This window comes from Microtus oregoni, unplaced genomic scaffold (genome assembly GCF_018167655.1).
Source record: "Microtus oregoni isolate MIOR12 unplaced genomic scaffold, Mior012 000034F_ref0000314, whole genome shotgun sequence".
Classification (NCBI taxonomy): domain Eukaryota; kingdom Metazoa; phylum Chordata; class Mammalia; order Rodentia; family Cricetidae; genus Microtus; species Microtus oregoni.
In genome coordinates, this window is record NW_024543093.1 from 14,180,837 (window position 1) to 14,193,860 (window position 13,024).

Consider the following 13,024-nt stretch of genomic DNA (forward strand, 5'->3'; position numbering starts at 1 on the left):
CAGCCAGGACAATGGTGTCTTAAGAGCCAACGTCTCCAGCCTCCCTCGCCCTCTGCAGGCCCTCTGCACAGCAGGCTGGGGCACAGCAGGCCAGCATTTCTCAGTGCAGAACCGAGAGACTGCTGCAAAGCCTGGCAGAATTCAAGGCGAGCCTCCAAGTAATCCAAGTTCTGAGTGGAGACACGACTTCCAGAAACAAAGAATTTAGTCCTACTGGGTCAGAGTGGGATTAATTCTGAAACTAAAACTCCCAGCTGAGGAGCCAGAGTTCAGAATTCATATAGGAAGCAGATGGGAGGGGTTAAGCTGGAGTTGGCCGTGGGCGGGGTGGGGGGTGGGTAGGGAATACAGGTGGGAATACAGGTGGGAATACAGGTGGGAATACAGGCAGGAGAGGAGAGAACTGGGTGTGAGAGCTGAAAGAAGAAAACACCGATTTACATTTAAGGCAGGCTGTCAGAACAACACCATTATCCATTCAGCTGAAAGAGTAAAAGCCCGAGGGTATGCAGTAATCTATTTAAAGTAGTGAAAGATAACAACTGCCAACCCAGAATACTGCACCCAGCAAATCTATCTGTCATAATGGAAGAAAAGTGAAAAACTTTCCAGGGTAAAAATAGACTGAAGGAATGTGTGAGCACCGAGCCAGCTCTATGGAAGATGCCTGACGGCACCCTTCAGAATGAAGAGGAAAGAAACAGTCCACGGTGCCCAGGAAAAATAAAACAAGCTAGAATAATATTTAAGAAAGGGATAAAGCAGAAAAAACACATCAGAATGGCAGGAATTAACACATATCTTTTAATAATAACTCCGAATGTCATTGGTCTCAATTTTGCCCTCAAAGGCACAGGCTAGTAAATTGGAGCAAACATCTGGAAACATCTCTTTGTTGCCACCAAGAAAGTCCTCACCACGAAACACAGGCACAACCTTAGCGTGAAACAATAGGTAGAAGTATTTCAGGGGAGAGTGAGATGGCTCTTGGGTAGCAGCCTTTACCTCCTGAGTGCTGGAATTAAAGGTGTGTGCCACCACGGATGGGCCTAACATTGCATGCTTACCAGTGTTGAAATTAAGTGGCACCATTGATCACATGGGCCTAACAGACATTTGCAGAACATTCTGTGCATACACAGCAAAACACACATTCTTCTTAGCAGCCTGGGGAGCTGTCCCTGAAACAGACCAGAAGCATGCCCAAGGCCCACCTCCTAGGTGAGTCTGGATGTCGTCAGTGAACACTAACCATCACACAGAGCATCTGAGTTAGTGGTGAGCCTAAATTATCTCCTTGGTTTAGAATTACCATGGAAACACACATCTGGGTGTGTCTATAATGCTTCCAGAAAGGTTTGGCTGAGAATTGAAGAGTCACCTTGAATGTAGGTAGCCCCATCCTCTGCTCTGCAGTTCCAAACTGAATGAAAAAGATGTTCAGGTAGGAACTAAGCTGGAAGCTTCTTCCCAACTGGGTAACCTTCACAGGACTGCAATGCTGTGTGGGGTGATGAAGAAGAATTGTCAACAGTCCCACTCACCTGTGTACTTGGAGTATGCGGTGGTTTGAATGAGAACTGTCTCTCATAATATTAGCATTTAAACACTTGATCCCCAGTTGTTTGGGGATGTTTAGATGCTGCACCCTTGCTGGGAGGAAGTATATCACTGGGGGAAGGCTTTCTGATTTTAAAAGCCTCCCCTGCTTGCAGTTTGTTCTCTGCCTTATGCTTACAAGGTGTGAGCTCTCAGCTTCCTGCTCCAGCCACCATGTCTGCCACATGTTGCCATGCTTTTCTTGCCACTCGGGACTCTAAACCTCTGGAACTAGAAAGCAAAATGTGCTCCCCTGCACTCCCTGTAAATCGCCTTGGTCCTGTGCTTTCTTACAGCAACTAAGACAAGATATTAGTGACTGAGCAGGCAAGACGTGTCAAGACTGTCATGGGGGTAACCAACTCCTTTCTGACTGGTACTGTGAACCATCAAAACACTGAAGCTATGGCGGTCATAGATACTTAGGAGGCATCTTAGTTGAGATTTCTATTGCTGTGATGAAATACCATGACCAAAGGCAACTTGGGGAGAGAAGGGTTTATGTCACATTATACCTGTACATAACAGTTCATCACTGAAGGAAGTCATGGCTAGAAGCTAGAAGCAGGAACTGAAGCATAAACCATGGAAGAGCACTGCTTACTAGTGCAGGAGCCACCCAAAGGAAGTTCTTTACTTCCAACCATTATCACCTGCCAGAGTAGGACTCAGATGTCCAGCAGTTTAATGGAGGCCTGAATCTCAGTAGTTTACCCTGAAGCAATACCTGGTTGCAGGAAGGACCACAAACTGAGATTACCTGAGCACCATCCAAGAACAGACCACCCAAAGGAAATGCCTAATGTTCCAACCACTGTAGATAGGATCACCTCAGAAACCCCTCACCCCCACTTTTACTACTATAAAAACCAACTCTAACTGAGCTCAGAGCTCTCCGTTTATTCCAATACTTTGGACATGCGGAGAGACCAAGTTTGCAAACTTGCATAAAATAAAGGCTCTTTGCTTTTACGTATGGGACTCGGTCTCCTCGCTGGTTTTGTGGAGCTTCGTGGATGGAGCATAACAGCTAGCTTGATTTTCATGGCTTTCACTGCTTTCTTACACAGTGCAGGACCACTGGCTCAGGGTAGCACTACCCACAGTAGACTGAGCCCTTCTGCATCAATTATTAAGCAAAAAAATACCCTACAGACTTGCCTTGTATAGGCAATACAGATGAGAGCATTTTCTCAACTGAGAGCCCTTCTTCCCAAATAACTCTAGCTTACGTTCAGTTAACATAAAACTAACCAGGACAAGGCATAAGCTACTGTGCCCATCAAATTGCTTTCTAAATCTTTATTTTTATGCCTACATGTTTGGTTTAATCTTAAGAAAAGCTGCTCTGCCAACTCAAATAACTCCAATTAGACCGGATTAGACCAAATTAAAATGCCAGCGTTTAATAAAAGCAGCACTCTAGGGTGGACTGAGACAGCATGGCGGGAGAGGAGCCCATGCACACTCTGGAGACCCCGTGTCTCCAGTGTGAGCCTAAATAGCCTTTGGGAGTGGTCCAGACCCTCCCTGGTGGAGGGGTCAGCACTTGGCAGGCTGGACTATGAAGCCCGTGAAAGAGGCATACCTGTCTGTATTTTAGCAGCAAAAAGCGGCCTTTGACCTCTTCAGCTTCCTGGATGCTTCTTCACCAAGGGAATAGATCTCCTCATCCTGCCAGGCCAAATAGATTAAATCTCCCCCCCACACACACCACCACATCAAAATCTTTGGCCTCTTGTACTCGGCAGCTCATGGCAAGCACTGCTTCGAACACTGGAGTTCTCCAAGGACTAAGGAGAGGATTTGGGATTGCCTGCATAGCTAAAAAGCTGTTTCATTTTTGCTCATTTATCCCTTCCAGATCTGTCTAATGGCATTTGACAACTTAAGGTACTGTTAACTTATTACTTCATCCATGGCATTTAATAAAGTTTCCTGCTAAGACACAGACAGGTGCGCCTCTCTCACAGGCTACATAGTCCAGACTAACAGGTTTCAGGAATGTCTTCAGAGGTCCAGAGTTCCCAGTTTCTTTTACCTTTTAACCTAAAGCAATAGCCTTTTGATCTGTTCCAGTTCTCTTACAGGTTCCAGGAAAAAGTTCTGCTACACTAACCCCAGCCAGTTTTAAGCATATTTTACAGGTCACTCCTGCTACCTGGGCTAAAACCAACTCACAAAGTGCTCTCCAGATAATTCCTGCAACAGCTCCTGGGACTTCACCATTGGTACCAACTCTCCTAGACCAAGGACACCCACCAACTAAAATCTGGTTGTCTCTGATACAGCTGAGCCTCACCTGTACAACCAGGGCATCTCCCTGTTCCGTTCTTTCTGGCAGTTAATGCATAAGACCAGTGACAACAGTATTTTTTCTCCTTGCCTTCTCATCTCCCTCAAACAGCAGCTGCCTAAGGACTCCAGTATGAAGCAAACAGGGTGCCTCCCAGCCACACTTCTCACTGAGCGTGAGCACCAACTCCCAGATCTCCCCTCTCCCACATCGCTCCATGCCCGCAGGGAATAGCCAGACTTGAGCCGATGCCCCTATACTCAAGGACTCTGGGATGTTTGGTCAAAAGTAAGACCCCAGCCCTCTAACACCCCTTTATCCACAGAGTCTGGAATGTAATATTGAGTTGGAAGTGTCACCCCAGCCCCTGGCCTGGGAATTGCCCTGGTCCAGACTCTAATTCCCAGCCTGCCCAGCACTGACCCTGCCCCCATGTCAGGACCACTCTCAAAGGCTATTTAGGCTCATGCCAGAAAAAGAAACACTTGGTCACCAGGGTTTGCGTGGCTGCTCTCCCCACCATGCTGTCTTAGTCCACCCGAGATTGCTGCATTTATTAAATGCGGGCATTTTAATTTGGTCTAATCTGGTCTAATTGGAGTTATTTGTGTTGGAGGAGCGGTTTTTCTTAAGATTAAACCAAACACTACAGATTAGTGCTATTCTCCACCCTGGCCAGAGAAGCTTCTTTTTTGCAACGGGGATATGGTAGTTGCAACTGCTCATAGTTGGTCAGAATGATTACATATGTGGCTGTTGAACGCTCAGTCACAAACAGAATATTTACATCACCACCTACAAGGCTCATGAAGAAGGGGCAGGAAGACTGTAGGAGGCAGATAAAGGTGCAGACTGTTGTGGAACTCTGTCCTCCAGGTATGACATGGCTACTGCACTCTTGAACAATCAGCAGCTATGATTACCTGCCTAAGGCCTGCACAAAACTGGGCCTGTCATGGAGTGGGAGGGATTCACGAGGCCTCACCCCTTCCTGAAGATCTATAGGCGGTTACTGGCTGCCGAAAGAGGGGAGACATGTTCTTCAGTGCCAATACAGGTGGAACTGTCTTTGAAATTTCCTGCTTCATGGAAAAGTCTGTTAGATACTATGTGCCTGTGGGCTGAAGATCGGATGCTCCAATGTTACAGAAGAACTTTGAATGACTTTCCAAGCAGTGAGATGTCTCTGTCAATTCTAGAGTTTTGGAAATTGCTTACAAAGTTGCTTACAAAGAAGTTGCTTCCTGTTTACTTAGGTAATATTATATCCTTCTGGAGTCTTTGATGGAGTTGAAGAATAGATATAGTTTTCCTTAGTTATGATAAAGGATAAAGTATATATAAATATTGTAACTGTAATTCTTGCTTAATACCTGTTTTGTTACATGTAATTTTACTATGTTAAAGTTAAAACCTTCCTTTTCATTTAAACAGAAAAGGGGAAATGGTGTGGGAAGTCCTTCTGTATATGTGCTGCTTTTATTGGTTAATAAATAAAGAAGCTTCCTTGGCCTGTGATAGGGCAGAGTAGAGCTAGGTGGGGAAAACTAAACTGAATGCTGGGAGAGAGTAGGCAGAGTCAGAGAGAAGCCATGGAGCCGCCAGAGGAGAAAGACACAAGCCACCAGCCAAAACCTTGACAGTAGGCCTTGAACTTCATGGTAAAAAATAAAATAATAGAAATGGACTAATCAAAAACATAAGAGCTAGCTAGCAATACGCTTAAGTGATTGGCCAAGCAGTGATTTAAATAATATAGTTTCTGTGTGATTATTTCAGGGCTGAGCAGCCGGGAATGAACAAGGGCCCTCCCACCAACAAGGCCTCCATGATGGAAGGAAAGAACTGACTCCTGTAAGTTGTCTTCTGACCTCTGCACACACACCATGCCATATGCATGCCCACAAATGAATAAGGAAATAAATGAATACACTTTAAAGGCATGAAAGAAAGGGGCTGGAGAGATGGTTTGGTGGTTAAGAACACTGGCTGTTCTTCCAGAGGACCCAGGTTCAATTTCTAACACCTACATGGCAACTCACACCAGTCTGTTATAGGACCCAGCCATAACAAGCTCAATAGGGGCCTGAGTCTCAGTAGTTTACCCTAAGGTAATATCTAGTTCCAAGAAGGTCCACAAACTGAGACCACCCAGGCACCACTCAGGAACAGACCATCTGAACACTATGCCTAACATTCCAACCATTGGGGATTAGGATCACCTGCCAGCACACATGTTCTGCTTTTCACCAGGACATGACTAGACAAATATCAGCCAGTAAAGGGGTCCTGAACCTTAGAAATCCTTCACCCCAACCTCAGCTATTATAAAAAACCCACCCCAACTGTGTTTGGGGCTCTCTGGTTATTCTAATACACTAGACACTAGACACACAAAGAATTTGAGTTCAAACTTGAATAAGAATAAAGACTCTTTACTTTTACATAAAGGACTCGGTCTCCTAGTTGGTTTTTGGGGACTCCATGATCTGGGCATAACATTTGGGGGCTCACCAGGATCTTCCAAGCCCACAGGAACCACCGTCCTATAGAGCCTTCAGCTGTTTTCTGTGTCTATGTTTTGTTTCATGTCTTTCTGTTTTGGATATCCTTCTGTAAATGGGCCCAGAATCTGTGAGAGCCTGTTGACAGTCTGAGAAGATGTGCACGAAATAACCACAGGTGGGGTATCCAAGAAGATGTTCCAGTGCCCATCTGTACAGAAATGGATCCCTCTGGTTAATTTGGATCCCAGGACCAGACCCTTCTGTATGGGCTGCGCACCCGCATTCCAGCGTAGAGCCAGACTCTTGGGGTCAGTTTTGCCTCCAGGGGCCAGGAGGACTCTGTGTTGTTCTGTGTGCAGTTTTGTTTTGTCTTTTGTGCATCCCTTTAAATGATATTTATGACCTATGGTATCATTTAAAGGGGTCGGATGCTTCATGATGGTTAATTCTGGTTTGAAAATATTGTCCTATTGTAGAGTTTTGTCTATTTTTCAAGAAAATAATGTCTGCTTATTTTGTTGAAAAACTTGTCTGTGATTTCTGGTGTGCTCATAAGTTTTGTTGCAAGCATGGAGCTGAAACAGAAATGGTTTGGACAGTTTTGCCTACAGCAGCCAATCACCGCCCACGGCTACTCTGACTACATTTTTGGTCAGGGCTCAAAATTTATTTCTGAACTCACGTCCCTGTGTTTGAGTTAACAGGAGTCCGGGTGTCTTCTTTTTTTTTTATTTTTACTTTTATTTAATTTTTTTTTTTTTTGAGAAAAGGAAAAAAAAGTATCCGCCCCCTCCCAACCTCCCATTTCCCTCCCCCTCCTCCCACCCTTCTCCCCCTCCCCCAAACTCCTCTCCCCCTCCCTCTCCAGTCCATAGAGCAGTCAGGGTTCCCTGACCTGTGGAAAGTCCAAGGTCCGCCTCCCTCCGTCCATGTCTAGGAAGGTGAACATCCAAACTGGCTAGGCTCCCACAAAGCCAGAACATGAAGTAGGATCAAAACCCCGTGCCATTGTCCTTGGCTTCTCATCAGCCCTCATGGTTCGCCATGTTCAGAGAGTCCGGTTTTATCCCATGCTTTTTCAATCACAGTCCAGCTGGCCTTGGTGAGCTCCCAATAGATCAGCCCCATTGTCTCAGTGGGTGGGTGCACCCCTCGTGGTCCTGACTTCCTTGCTCATCTTCTCCCTCTTTCCGTTCCTCATTGGGACCTTGAGAGCTCAGTCCAGTGCTCCAGTGTGGGTCTCTGTCTCTATCTCCATCCATCACTAGATGAAGGTTCTATGGTGATATGCAAGATATTCGTCAGTATTGCTATAGGATAGGGTCATTTCAGGTTCCCTATCCTCAGCTGCCCAAGGAACTAACTGGGGACATCACCATGGGCTCCTGGGAGCCACTCTAGGGTCAAGTCTCTTGCCAACCCTAAGGTGGCTCCCTTAACTAAGAATTGTGGTTCCGTGCTCCCCTATCCAACCTTCCTTTATCCCAATCATCCTGCTTACCCAAGTTGCCCCCCTCCTCCCCTTCTCACTTTTCTCTCCCCATCTCCCCTTACCCCCATCCCACTCCACCCCCAAGATCACAATTTTCTCCCCAACAATTTTGTCTACTTCCCATAGCCAAGAGGATAACTATATGTTCTTCCATGAATTCACCTTCTTATTTAGCTTCTTTAGGTTCACCAATTGTAGTCTCTGTGATCCTTATTTATGGCTAGAAACCAATTATGAGTGAGTACATCCCATGTTCATCTTTTTGGGTCTGGAATACATCACTCATGATAGTGTTTTCTATTTCCATCCATTTGCATGCAAAATTCGAGAAGTCATTGTTTTTTTACCGCAGCATAGTACTCTAATGTGTATATATTCCATACTTTCTTCATCCATTCTTCCATTGAAGGGCATCTAGGTTGTTTCCAGGTTCTGGCTATTACAAATAATACTGCTATGAACATAGTTGAACAAATGGTTTTGTCATATGATAGGGCATCTCTTGGGTATATTCCCAAGAATGGTATTGCTGGGTCCAGGGGTAGGTTGATCCCGAATTTCCTGAGAAACCGAAACACTGATTTACACAGTGGTTGCACAAGATTGCATTCCCACCAGCAATGGATGAGGGTACCCCTTCCTCCACAGCCTCTCCAGCAAAGGCTATCCTTAGTGTTTTTGACTTTAGCCATTCTGACAGGTGTAAGATGATATCTCAAAGTTGTTTTGATTTGCATTTCCCTGATTGCTAAGGAGGTTGAGCATGATCTTAAGTGTCTTTTGGCCATTTGAACTTCTTCTATTGAGAATTCTCTGTTCAGTTCAGTGCCCCATTTTTTAATTGGGTTAATTAGCATTTTAAAGTCGAGTTTCTTGAGTTCTCTATATATTTTGGAGATCAGACCTTGGTCTGTTGCAGGGTTGGTGAAGATCTTCTCCCAGTCAGTAGGTTGCCTTTTTGTCTTAGTGACAGTGTCCTTTGCTTTACAGAAGCTTCTCAGTTTTAGTAGGTCCCATTTATTCAATGTTGCCCTTAATGTCTGTGCTGCTGGGGTTATACCTAGGAAGCGATCTCCTGTGCCCATCTGTTGTAGGGTACTTCCCACTTTCTCTTCTATCAGGTTCAATGTGTTCGGGCTGATATTGAGGTCTTTAATCCATTTGGACTTGAGTTTTGTGTATGGTGATAGATATGGGTCTATTTTCATTCTTCTACAGGTTGACATCCAGTTGTGCCAGCAGCATTTGTTGAAGATGCTTTCTTTCTTCCATTGTATACTTTTAGCTCCTTTATCGAAAATGAGGTGATCATAGGTTTGTGGGTTAAAATTTGGGTCTTCTATACGATTCCATTGGTCGACTTCTCTGTTTTTATGCCAGTACCACACTGTTTTCATTACTGTAGCTCTGTAATAGAGTTTGAAGTCAGGGATGGTAATGCCTCCAGAAGATCCTTTATTGTATAGGATTGTTTTGGCTATCCTGGGTTTTTTGTTTTTTCATATAAAGTTGATTATTGTCCTCTCAAGATCTGTGAAGAAATTTGATGGGATCTTGATGGGGATTGCATTGAATCTATAAATTGCCTTTGGTAGAATTGCCATTTTTACGATGTTGACCCTCCCAGTCCAAGAGCAAGGGAGGTCCTTCCATTTTCTGGTATCCTCTTCCATTTCTTTCTTCAATGCCTTAAAGTTCTTGTCAAATAGATCTTTCACTTCCTTGGTTAGATTTACCCCAAGATATTTTATGCTATTTGTGGCTATCGTGAAAGGTGAAGCTTCTCTGATTTCCCTCTCTGCTTCCATATCCTTTGTGTATAAGAGGGCGACTGATTTTTTGGAGTTGATCTTGTATCCTGCCACATTACTAAAGCTGTTTATCAGCTGTAAAAGTTCTTTGTTGGAGTTTTGGGGGTCGCTTATGTACACTATCATATCATCTGCAAATAACGAAAGTTTCACTTCTTCCTTTCCCATTCGAATCCCCTTGATCCCATTATGTTGTCTTATTGCTATTGCTAGAACTTCAAGCACTATATTGAAGAGGTATGGCGAGAGTGGACATCCTTGTCGTGTTTCTGAGTTTAGCGGGATGGCTTTGAGTTTCTCTCCGTTTAATTTGATGTTAGCTGTCGGCTTGCTGTATATAGCTTTTATTATATTTAGGTATGACCCTTGTATCCCTTATCTCTCCAATACTTTTATCATAAAGGGATGTTGAATTTTGTCAAATGCTTTTTCAGCATCTAATGAAATGATCATATGGGTTTTTTTCTTTCAGTTTATTTATATTATGGATTACATTGATAGATTTTCGTATGTTGAACCAGCCCTGCATCTCTGGGATGAAGCCTACTTGATCATAATGGATAACTTTTTGGATGTGTTCTTGGATTCGGTTTGCCAGTATTTTTTTGAGGATTTTTGCGTCGATGTTCATGAGTGAGATTGGCCTGTAATTCTCTTTCCTGGTTGAGTCTTTGTGTGGTTTTGGTATCAGAGTAACTGTAGCTTCATAAAAGGAATTTGGTAATGACTCTTCTGTTTCTATATTGTGGAATATATTAAGGAGTATAGGTATTAGCTCTTCTTGGAAGTTCTGGTAGAATTCTGCATTGAAACCATCTGGTCCTGGGCTTTTTTTGGTAGGGAGGTTTTTGATAACAGCTTCTAATTCTTCGCGACTAACAGGTCTGTTTAGATTGTTCACCTGGTCCTGGTTTAACTTTGGTATATGGTATTTAGCTAAAAAGTGTCCATTTCTTTTACATTTTCCAGTTTTGTGGTATACAGGCTTTTGTAGTAAGATCTAATGATTCTCTGAATTTCCTCTGTGTCTGTGGTTATGTCCCCCTTTTCATTTCTGATCTTATTAATTTGCATATTCTCTCTCTGCCGTTTGATTAGTTTGGATAGGGGTTTATCAATCTTGTTGATTTTCTCCAGGAACCAGCTTTTGTTTCATTGATTCTTTGGATTGTTTTCTGTGTTTCTATTTTGTTGATTTCAGCCCTCAGTTTGATTATTTCCAGTCTTCTACTCCTCCTAGGTGAGTCTGCTTCTTTTTTTCAAGAGCTTTCAGGTGGGCTGTTAAGTCTCCAATATGTGCTTTCTCTGTTTTCTTTAAGTGGGCACTTAGTGCAATGAACTTTCCTCTTAGGACTGCTTTCATAGTGTCCCATAAGTTCGAGTATGTTGTTTCTTTATATTCATTGAATTCAAGGAAGACTTTAATTTCTTTCTTTATTTCTTCCTTAATCCAGGTATGGTTCAGTAGTTGACTGTTCAGTTTCCATGAGTTTGTAGGCTTTCTGGGGGTATCATTGTTGTTGAATTCTAACTTTAATCCATGGTGATCTGATAAGACACAGGTGGTTACTAATATTTTTTTGTAACTGTGTAAGTTAGCTTTGTTACCGAGTATGTGGTCAATTTTCGAGAAGGTTCCATGAGCTGCAGAGAAGAAGGTATATTCTTTCCTCTTTGGGTGGAATAATCTATAGATGTCTGTTAAGTCCATTTGCTTCATTACCTCCATTAATTCTCTAATTTCTCTGTTAGGTTTCTGTCTGATTGACCTGTCCATTGGTGAGAGAGGAGTGCTGAAGTCTCCTACTATTAGTGTGTGTGGTTTGATGGCTGCCTTGAGTTTTAGTAATGTTTCTTTTACATACGTGGGTGCTTTTATATTAGGGACATAGATATTCAGGATTGAGACTTCATCTTGATGAATTGTTCCTGTTATGAGTATAAAATGTCCCTGTCCATCTCTTCTGATTGATTTAAGTTTGAAGTCAACTTTGTTAGAAATTAGTATGGCCACACCTTCTTGTTTCTTAGGTCCATTTGCTTGATAAGCCTTTTCCCAGCCCTTTACTCTGAGTAGGTGCCTGTCTTTGTGGTTGAGGTGTATTTCTTGTAAACAGCAGAATGTTGGATCCTGTTTTCGTATCCAATCTCTTAGCCTGTGCCTTTTTATAGGTGAGTTGAGTCCATTGACATTAAGTGATATTAATGACCAGTGGTTGTTAACTCCGGTCACTTTTGTAGTAGAGTTTGTGTGTTTCCCTTCTTTGAATTGCGCTGGTGAAGAGTCTCTAGATGTCTGAGTTATTGTGGTCATTGTTGGGCTCCTTGGTTAGTGATTTTCCTTCTATTATTTTCTGTAAGGCTGGATTTGTGGCTACGTATTGTTTAAATTTGTTTTTATCCTGGAAAATTTTGTTTTCTCCATTTATAGTGAACGAAAGCTTGGCTGGGTATAGTAGTCTGGGCTTGCATCCATGGTCTCTTAGTTTTTGCAGTACATCTATCCAGGACCTTCTGGCTTTCATGGTTTCCATAGAGAAGTCAGGTGTAAGTCTGATAGGTTTACCTTTATAAGTAACTTGGCCTTTTTCCTTTGCGGCTCTTAATATTCTTTCTTTATTCTGTATGCTTTGTGTTTTGATTATTATATGGCGAGGGGATGTTTTTTTTTTTAATCCAGCCTATTCGGTGTTGAACCTTCATAGGTACATCTTTCTTCAGGTTGGGAAAGTTTTCTTCTATAATTTTATTAAGAATATTTTCTGGACCGTTGAGCTGCACTTCTTCTCCTTCTTCTACTCCAATTATTCTTAGGTTTGGTCTTTTTATTGTGTTCCATATTTCCTAAATGTTTTGTGATGAGAGTTTGTTGGACTTGCTGTTTTCTTTGATCAGTGTGTTTATTTTCTCTATGTTATCTTCAGAATCTGAGATTCTTTCTTCTATCTCTTGTATTCTGCTGGTTATGCTTGTTTCTGTAGTCTCTATTCATTTACCTAGATTTTCCATGTCCCGCCGGCCCTCTGTTTGTGTTTTCTTCTTTGCCTCCAATTCAGTTTTCAAGTCTTGAACTGTTTCCATTATCTGCTTGATTGTTTTTCCTTGGTTTCCTAGGATATCATTCACTGATTTACTCAATTCCTCAAACTTTCTGTTATACTTCTCATCCATTTCTATAAGGGCGTTTTTTACATGCTGTTTAAGGGCCTCTATCACTTTCATAAAGTCAGTTTTTTCTACTTCTTCTTGATTAAGGTGTTCATGTCCTCCTGTTGTGAGGTTGCTGGGTTCTGGTTGTTTCATGGTGTTTTTCAGATTG